This window comes from Lepus europaeus, chromosome Y (assembly GCF_033115175.1).
Source record: "Lepus europaeus isolate LE1 chromosome Y, mLepTim1.pri, whole genome shotgun sequence".
Taxonomy (NCBI): domain Eukaryota; kingdom Metazoa; phylum Chordata; class Mammalia; order Lagomorpha; family Leporidae; genus Lepus; species Lepus europaeus.
Genome location: NC_084851.1, coordinates 24,589,348 through 24,596,558, shown reverse-complemented (window position 1 = coordinate 24,596,558; position 7,211 = coordinate 24,589,348). Strand labels below are relative to the sequence as shown.

The 7,211-nt window shown below is 41.4% G+C and overlaps 1 pseudogene; it reads right to left on the bottom strand.

Moving 5' to 3' along the window:
- Positions 1 to 327: 327 nt before the first annotated feature.
- On the bottom strand, positions 328 to 2,883 carry LOC133754166 (palmitoyltransferase ZDHHC2-like; annotated as a pseudogene).
- Between the last annotated feature and the right edge of the window lie 4,328 nt (positions 2,884 to 7,211).

Genomic DNA, 7,211 nt, shown 5'->3' with positions numbered 1-7,211 from the left:
AATAATATAGATACCACTGGAGGATTAACAGGACAAATATTACAGGAGGGTGAATCCATTGAATGGAAAGGAATTCTTTTTTTTTTTTTTTACCACTTCTACTGTTTCATTCATAACATTGATACATATGGCCCACAGGAGAATTTCCATTCATAACAGCGAAAGAAGGTTTATCTTATATTATAACAGTGGACATCTCTACATTGTAATATTTCCCAATTCATCTCATGCCCCAGAAAATTCTGCTGTGCCTAACCCTGAACAGAACTCCCTGTAGTACATCTTGCTGCAACCTCAATCTTCTCCATGAATCAGTACATTTTGGCATCAAGATAATGGTAAGTTCATTCCCTGGTCATGTAGGATAGCTGAGTTCACCACCATATGAAGAAGACGATCTCTCAGTTCAATATTTTTTTCAGTCAGTGCTGTTTTAATGTGACTTGGTTCTTCATCAACTCTGACTTCCATTTGCTAGAAGATTCCGAAGAAGATGGGAATCCAGGCTTGGGCATACAGAACATCACAGCTTTGTTTAATTTGGGAGCCATGGTGCCATTTTAGGTGACCCATTCCCAAAAGATAGCCCTGACCCCCAGATTATATGTCATTGGCCTACTCATTGCTTCTTGTTTTTTTGTTTTGTTTTGTTTTGTTTTGTTTGTTTTTTATTTCATAAATGTGAATTTACAAAGTGCAACTTTTGTATTGTTGTGGCTCCCCCCCCAAAAAAGGAATTCTTAACAGAAGTTCAATACTTTTACTAAGTTCAATAGGAGAAATGACTAAAAAGATGTCTGTAAAAACCTAAGCCCACAAAAGTGTATCAGAAGTCAATCTTAATAATGTTGCAGATTTTGCTCCAATTACAAAAATCAGAAAATATGAAAGGTGTTTCTGATTTAGAATTATTTTCTAAGAACATTGGATTCATTTTCTGAAATGTGTTCTATCCATTTGCTTGATCAGAAAGCTCCAGCTTCAATGTTCATACTTATTTTCTAATGGAAAGCAAAGTAATTAAAGTCTGATAAAAATGGATGGTGATCTTCAAGTATAGGCCATTTGGACTTTGTAATGAAGTCATAGTTATGACAGGTCGATAAGTCTGAGGTTCATTTCCTATCAAAAGGAAAAAATAAAACAAGTCTGGTTTATTTCCCCTACCTTCTTAATAGTAACTAACAGATTTTACAAATCAAGCACCTTATAGTGTGACATGAAATCCTTTAAATCTGAAACAATATCTTAAGTCTCAATTTTTGAAATAAAAAATCAGATAATCAATGAAGTTTTTAAGTAATAAACTGTGCAACCCACATTATTTAGGTGAAAACTGGCCCATGAATTTAGGCCGAGTTTTTGATAGAAAATATTTCTTCTTTGATTCATATACAATAAAACATTTTAATGTTTAATAAGAATCTCTGTTTCTGTATATTGGATCAAAAGTGTGTTATGTTTTAAGTAACAACTTACAGACAATTAACTCATATTCTGCATATCCAAATGGTGGCTTCATATGAGAGCCTTTCATCCACGTACAGCATCAATACTTTAATAAAGCATGAATTTATTTTGCTTGAGGATAAAGTCTCATTCTCCATGGTTAATGCAGGATTGCTCATAGCAGCTTTGCCTCTTCCAGGGTCTATATTGCTTTCTGTCCAAGACTGAGAGTCAGTAAGAAGGTGGCTCTGGGATTCTCACAATGGCTTTGCAGGAACTTCTGGTTTTCAGGATTTTAGCTGTTGAATTCAGTCCTGCAGGAGTAGATGGTTGTGCAGGATCCTGGTTAACAAGGCAAGTTTGGAAGGAGCAGCCATCAGACAGATGTGAAAAAGTGGGTAGCAACCAGTACTTCTTTGTTGTTGTTGTTTTTTTTTTTTTTTGACAGGCAGAGTGGATAGTGAGAGAGAGAGAGACAGAGAGAAAGGTCTTCCTTTGCCGTTGGTTCACCCTCCAATGGCCACTGCGGCCTGCGTGCTGCGGCTGGTGCACCATGCTGATCCAAAACCAGGAGCCAGGTGCTTCTGGTCTCCCATGGGGTGCAGGGCCCAAGCACTTGGGCCATCCTCCACTGCACTCCCTGGCCTCAGCAGAGAGCTGGCCTGGAAGAGGGGCAACTGCGACAGAATCCGGTGCCCTGAATGGGACTAGAACCCCATGTGCTGGCGCCACAAGGTGGAGGATTAGCCTAGTGAGCCACAGCACCGGCTGCAACCAGTACTTCTTCTCATCACCAAAAACTTGTCTCATTATTTTTACTGAGACCTAAGCTGAATCCATTCTTAATGGTTCCACATCGAAACACTGGACTCCTGAATGCCTCTAATGTAGATTAATTTTTGCTGACTAGCCAACAGTGATAGCCAAATAGAGAAGATAAGCTGACAGAAAACTAGCTTCAGCAAAAATTAGGAACATCATATGGAACTTGGCTTGAGTATCTGGTAGACCACTTGTCCAAAATTTGACAACATACTGTAAGTCTGTAGCAGTGATAAAAAGGCAGTACAGCAGATAATAAGCCAGGAAAAGAAGGAAGAATTTACAATCTGAAAGTCCAACACAATTATTCACCCATGGGCAATGATGATCCATCTTCAAAATACATTTATCACAGAAGGAACAGGGATGGTAGTGACCTGGTTTTATAAGTTGGCATCTGTCACAATAGCAGATGGCTCCAGTCATGGTCCTGGTATAAATGAGAAGATCCCTAGCTGCTCGCCTATCAACTTCTTGGTGGGCTTGTCCTCTTGGCTCTCTCTCCAACAATTCTTTCTCTGCATAAGAGAGATAGCATTCTTTGGAAGGATCCATTGGTAATGTAAATATAGTTTTCCAGTACGACCTGACAAACATCGCGAAAAGTAGATGATAAGCCAACTAGCCCACAACTTGTTCGCCAATGTTTTGCATGGAAACTAGGCAGAGATGGATGGTGATGGCATAGTAGGACCAGCCCTGGAGTAGGCTTATGCACACCACCGGGATCCAGGACGACACTCGCTACAACACACACCGGTACCACCGCCTGATGCTGCATAGGCCCGAGGGCGCCATCTTCCAGCGACATCTACCTGCCCAGCTCTGGCCTCTGGGCGGGATGGCCGCGCCACGGGCTCCAGGCAGGACTGGCCTGGGGGCGGGGGCTGGTTGTGCTGTGGCCACTGCCGCCGCCACTGTGAACGCCCAGCTCCTCAGCCCAGCGGAGGCGGCAGCCACGGGAGAAGGAGGCAGAGGAGGCAGCTCTACATGTAGATTTAAAAATGTATTTTCTATCGACTGTTTTGCTGAAGACATGGACGCATAATCTCTGTTTATAGAAAGCCAAATCCAAGAGAGAATAAAATATTCAGTCTTAAAATGGGGAGAAAATAAAAGATGAAAAGTGACAATGATGCATGAATTAAATAAGTCACAGAGAAACTGCTGACATTTTTCAATTGTAGGCCCAAGTGGGAAGGTTTAAAAAGGAAAAAACAAGAAGCAGAAACAATATTGAAGAAGAAAATCATTGAAAATTTTCCAAAACTTTAAAAAGTCAACAATCACCAAATCATAGATGCATTAAATGCTGCAAACCATTTTCAAGGTAAACCATAGTTAGCCTTAGTTTCACTTTTTGAAACTAAAGACAAACAGAAGACAACAAAATATATAATCTCCAAAGGATCTAAAGTGAGAGAATAGCTAACTTATCTGTGTCTGGTTTCACTGTATTAGTTGAGGAATCTGAATTTTGTACTGCTGTCAGTAAAATCAGTATCCATTAACACCTATAGACATCTTATGTGAAAGTGTATATATATGCAATTTCAAATAAAAATTGAAATGGATCATAGCTGGAACATTTTTACTCAAGCAAATATTGAAGCAAACATTCTGACTGGAGAAAAATAGTCTCAGAAGAACAATGGTGAAGAAATTAATAAATCTTGACTTGAAACTTTTCTATTATCATTGTGTGTATTCCATATTTTTTTTTGTATTCTATAGTTTCTTTTTTTTTTTTTTTGACAGGCAGAGTGGACAGTGAGAGAGAGAGATACAGAGAGAAAGGTTTTCCTTTTGCCGTTGGTTCACCCTCCAATGGCTGCCATGGCCGGCACATCACGCTGATCTGAAGCCAGGAGCCAGGAGCCAGGAGCTTCTCCTGGTCTCCAATGCGGGTGCAAGGCCCAAGGACTTGGGCCATCCTCCACTGCAGTCCTGGGCCACAGAGGAGAGCTGGCCTGGAATCTGGTGCCCTGACCAGGACTAGAATCTGGTGTGCCAGTGCCGCAAGGCGGAGGATTAGCCTATTGAGCCACAGCGCCGGCCCTATAGTTTCTATCCCTTATACTAAAGAAAAGGTAAGGAACAGAGATGTTAAAATGAGGTAAAAATGCAAGCCTGAGAATCTAAAAGCATTGTCCTAGTGCCTTACTAATCAGTAAAAGTGATAACTAGACAGAAACCTTAGAATTTTCTCCTTTCTCATCTCTGTGTGAGATTACCACAGTAAATTACAGGATTATGCTTTGCCCATAGTAAAAAATGGTCTCAAAAATTAAAAAGTGGTTTTTGTTACAGAGAACATAACTAGGCAGTCTATTCATATCAATCATCTCCAGGGGAGGAAGAGTGGGAGCAGGCCTGAGTGGAGGAATAGGCTCCCATAGAGTAGGGAAGGATTGCATTTCAAACACAAGCAATTATGCAAACCCACACCCACCATGCCTAGAAAAAGAGAAAGGGACACTGAAGGGGAGAGCAGGGGACCTGCTGGAGGACTCCCTAAATGTTCCGAAGAGGCAGAAGACCTCAAAGTGGAAAAGGCTGCAGCCACCATACAGGGGAGTGGCCTGTCCCCACAGAGGTGAAGAAAAGCACCCACTCCAACACAGGCCCCTGGTATGCCTCAGGCTCCAGGCTCCAGCCTGGGATGCCCCAGGAGGAAGAGATGGAGGAGGAAGAGGCTTCCAAGGAAAAGACTGAGCCCCCCAGCATCAGAGATCATAGGAGACTGTAGCCACCAATATTTCAAGAGGGGCCTCCTCCACATCCCTGCCACTGATGGGGTGTTCCTGGGGACTTTGGCCATAGCCTGCAAACTGGGAACCTTCTCTCCCCCTCCACTCATTTTCCTCACTACAAGTCCAGCCCCTGAAGATTGATCTGGACTAGGTAATCCATCTGGCCCTTGCTTGCAGGTCCCCACACACTTAAGATCAGTCAGGGCCATGTTTAAACTCTGGATGAGATTACTCCTCAGTGTGCCATCTTAATTAGAGCTGTTTCCCAGGGCTTCTCCTGGGGCACTGGCCAGCTCCTTCCACCTCATGAAATCCCTCTCCCCTTCCCCCAGGCATTCTGGAGTACTGGGTTTCTGTCCAGGGTAGGGAGTGAAAGGGACAGAGCATAAACAACAGGGTGGCTGCTGGGGCCTGGGAGGAGCAATCCTCAAATGGGGGTGGGTGTGTTTTGTTGAGTTCCTGTTTCCTCCCACACCTATTTTACCAGTGGCCTAAATTCAGGTAAAATAGGAGAGCTTATGGGGGATGGGTGCCCTTCCATAAATCTTTGATGACTGATAACATCCATTCCTCCTTTTGCTGACCCCAGGACTTCTGGGAGCTGTAATTTATATGGGAGTTGTAATTAATTTTGGCAGATTTGGCATTTCCAAGTTGTTTGGGCCAAGGAACTGAGATGTGAAGAGTTGGCTTCACCCATTTGGGGGATGTTGAGCATCTGTCTCCCTTTAGATCTCAGGGGTCAGAGATGAGATTCCCTGGGGAGTCTCCTAGCAGATTTTCCCTCTCCATAGTGCTCAAGACCAGCCTATAGTCATATGTATCACCCAGAAAAAGGAAAAGACACTATTTTAGGAAATGTTTTTAATAAAAGGTTCTTAATAAAAGGAAAGGTTAGGAAAGTTGTCCTATAAAATAAAGAAGCACTCCTGTCCCTTTGTGTGTTCTATGCTCTGCTATTCCCTCCTCCCCCATTGCTCTCATTGTTGGGGCACATTTAGAGGCTTCCCTTCTGTTTGGGACTTATGACTTTGTATTTTGTAGTCAAGTCTCCTGTCTTCCAGTGTCACTTCCCATCCACACAGTCTACTTATTTCCCTTATAGTTATGATATACTTATTTCCTTTATAAATATGATCTATAAGCCATTGAGAGAGCAGACAGAAATGAATACCTGCTCCCAGTCTCTTCCTAGTGGTTGCCCTCTGCCTTTCTTTCATCTCTTTCTCCCTTGCTCCTCTCATTCGGACTTTCATGAAAAATGCTTACTATAGTTTTGAAAGTTTACATATGAGAAACATAGATTTTTTTTCAGCTTTAGGAAAATAAAGTGTTAATTACTAAAAAGTAAGCAAATAAAAATTCTTCTAGTGGCAAGTACTTGGGTGAGAAGCATGTAGTTAACATGTTGATATCTTCTGACTCTCTTTCATCTTAAATATTACTATTTAAGAATATTGATTCTGAAAACATAGATGCAATCAAAAGAGAGAAAAAAACAAAGTTTTTCAAACAATAATTGCAAAACTTGTATGTAGCCAAGGTACCTATTGGGCAGGAATCAAAAATACATATGGTGATTTTCAAACAATGACACCATAGAATGTGTCAAGTATCACAAGAGTAATGCACTCCAGCCTTAAACAATAATAAAAAAGAAAGAACAAGAAAAATTTGGTTATCATTACTAGATGTTACCTACAGGAAGCCAGAGCTTTCATTATTTCAATTATATTGCTCAAAATGTACATATTTTCTCACATGTCTAGCTAATCTAAAATGATGGGAAAGATAAGAGAATATTCAGAAACATTCTTGGTATTTGGTAACTAAATTCATTGTTCCATTAAAGAAGCATTAGTCTGACAAGAACATTCTTTTGAGAATAAGTAGTAAGTTCTATTTACCAAAATAAACCCTACCCCAGGTGATGGATACCTGGCACTAAATACTAAAATCAGAACAAGGCCATAAACCACATTTCTCCAGATGAAGGAGTCTATTGATTCACTAATTCTGAAGGACCTGAAAGCACTGCAATATAGACTTTAAATTTTATTAATTCAGTTCTCTCCCCAAATGATTGACTTGGCCAGGGCTAGGCCAGGCTGAAGCCAGGAGCCAGGAGCTTCATCTGGGTCTTTCACCTGGATACAGGGGCCTAAGGACTTGGGCTATCTTCTGCTG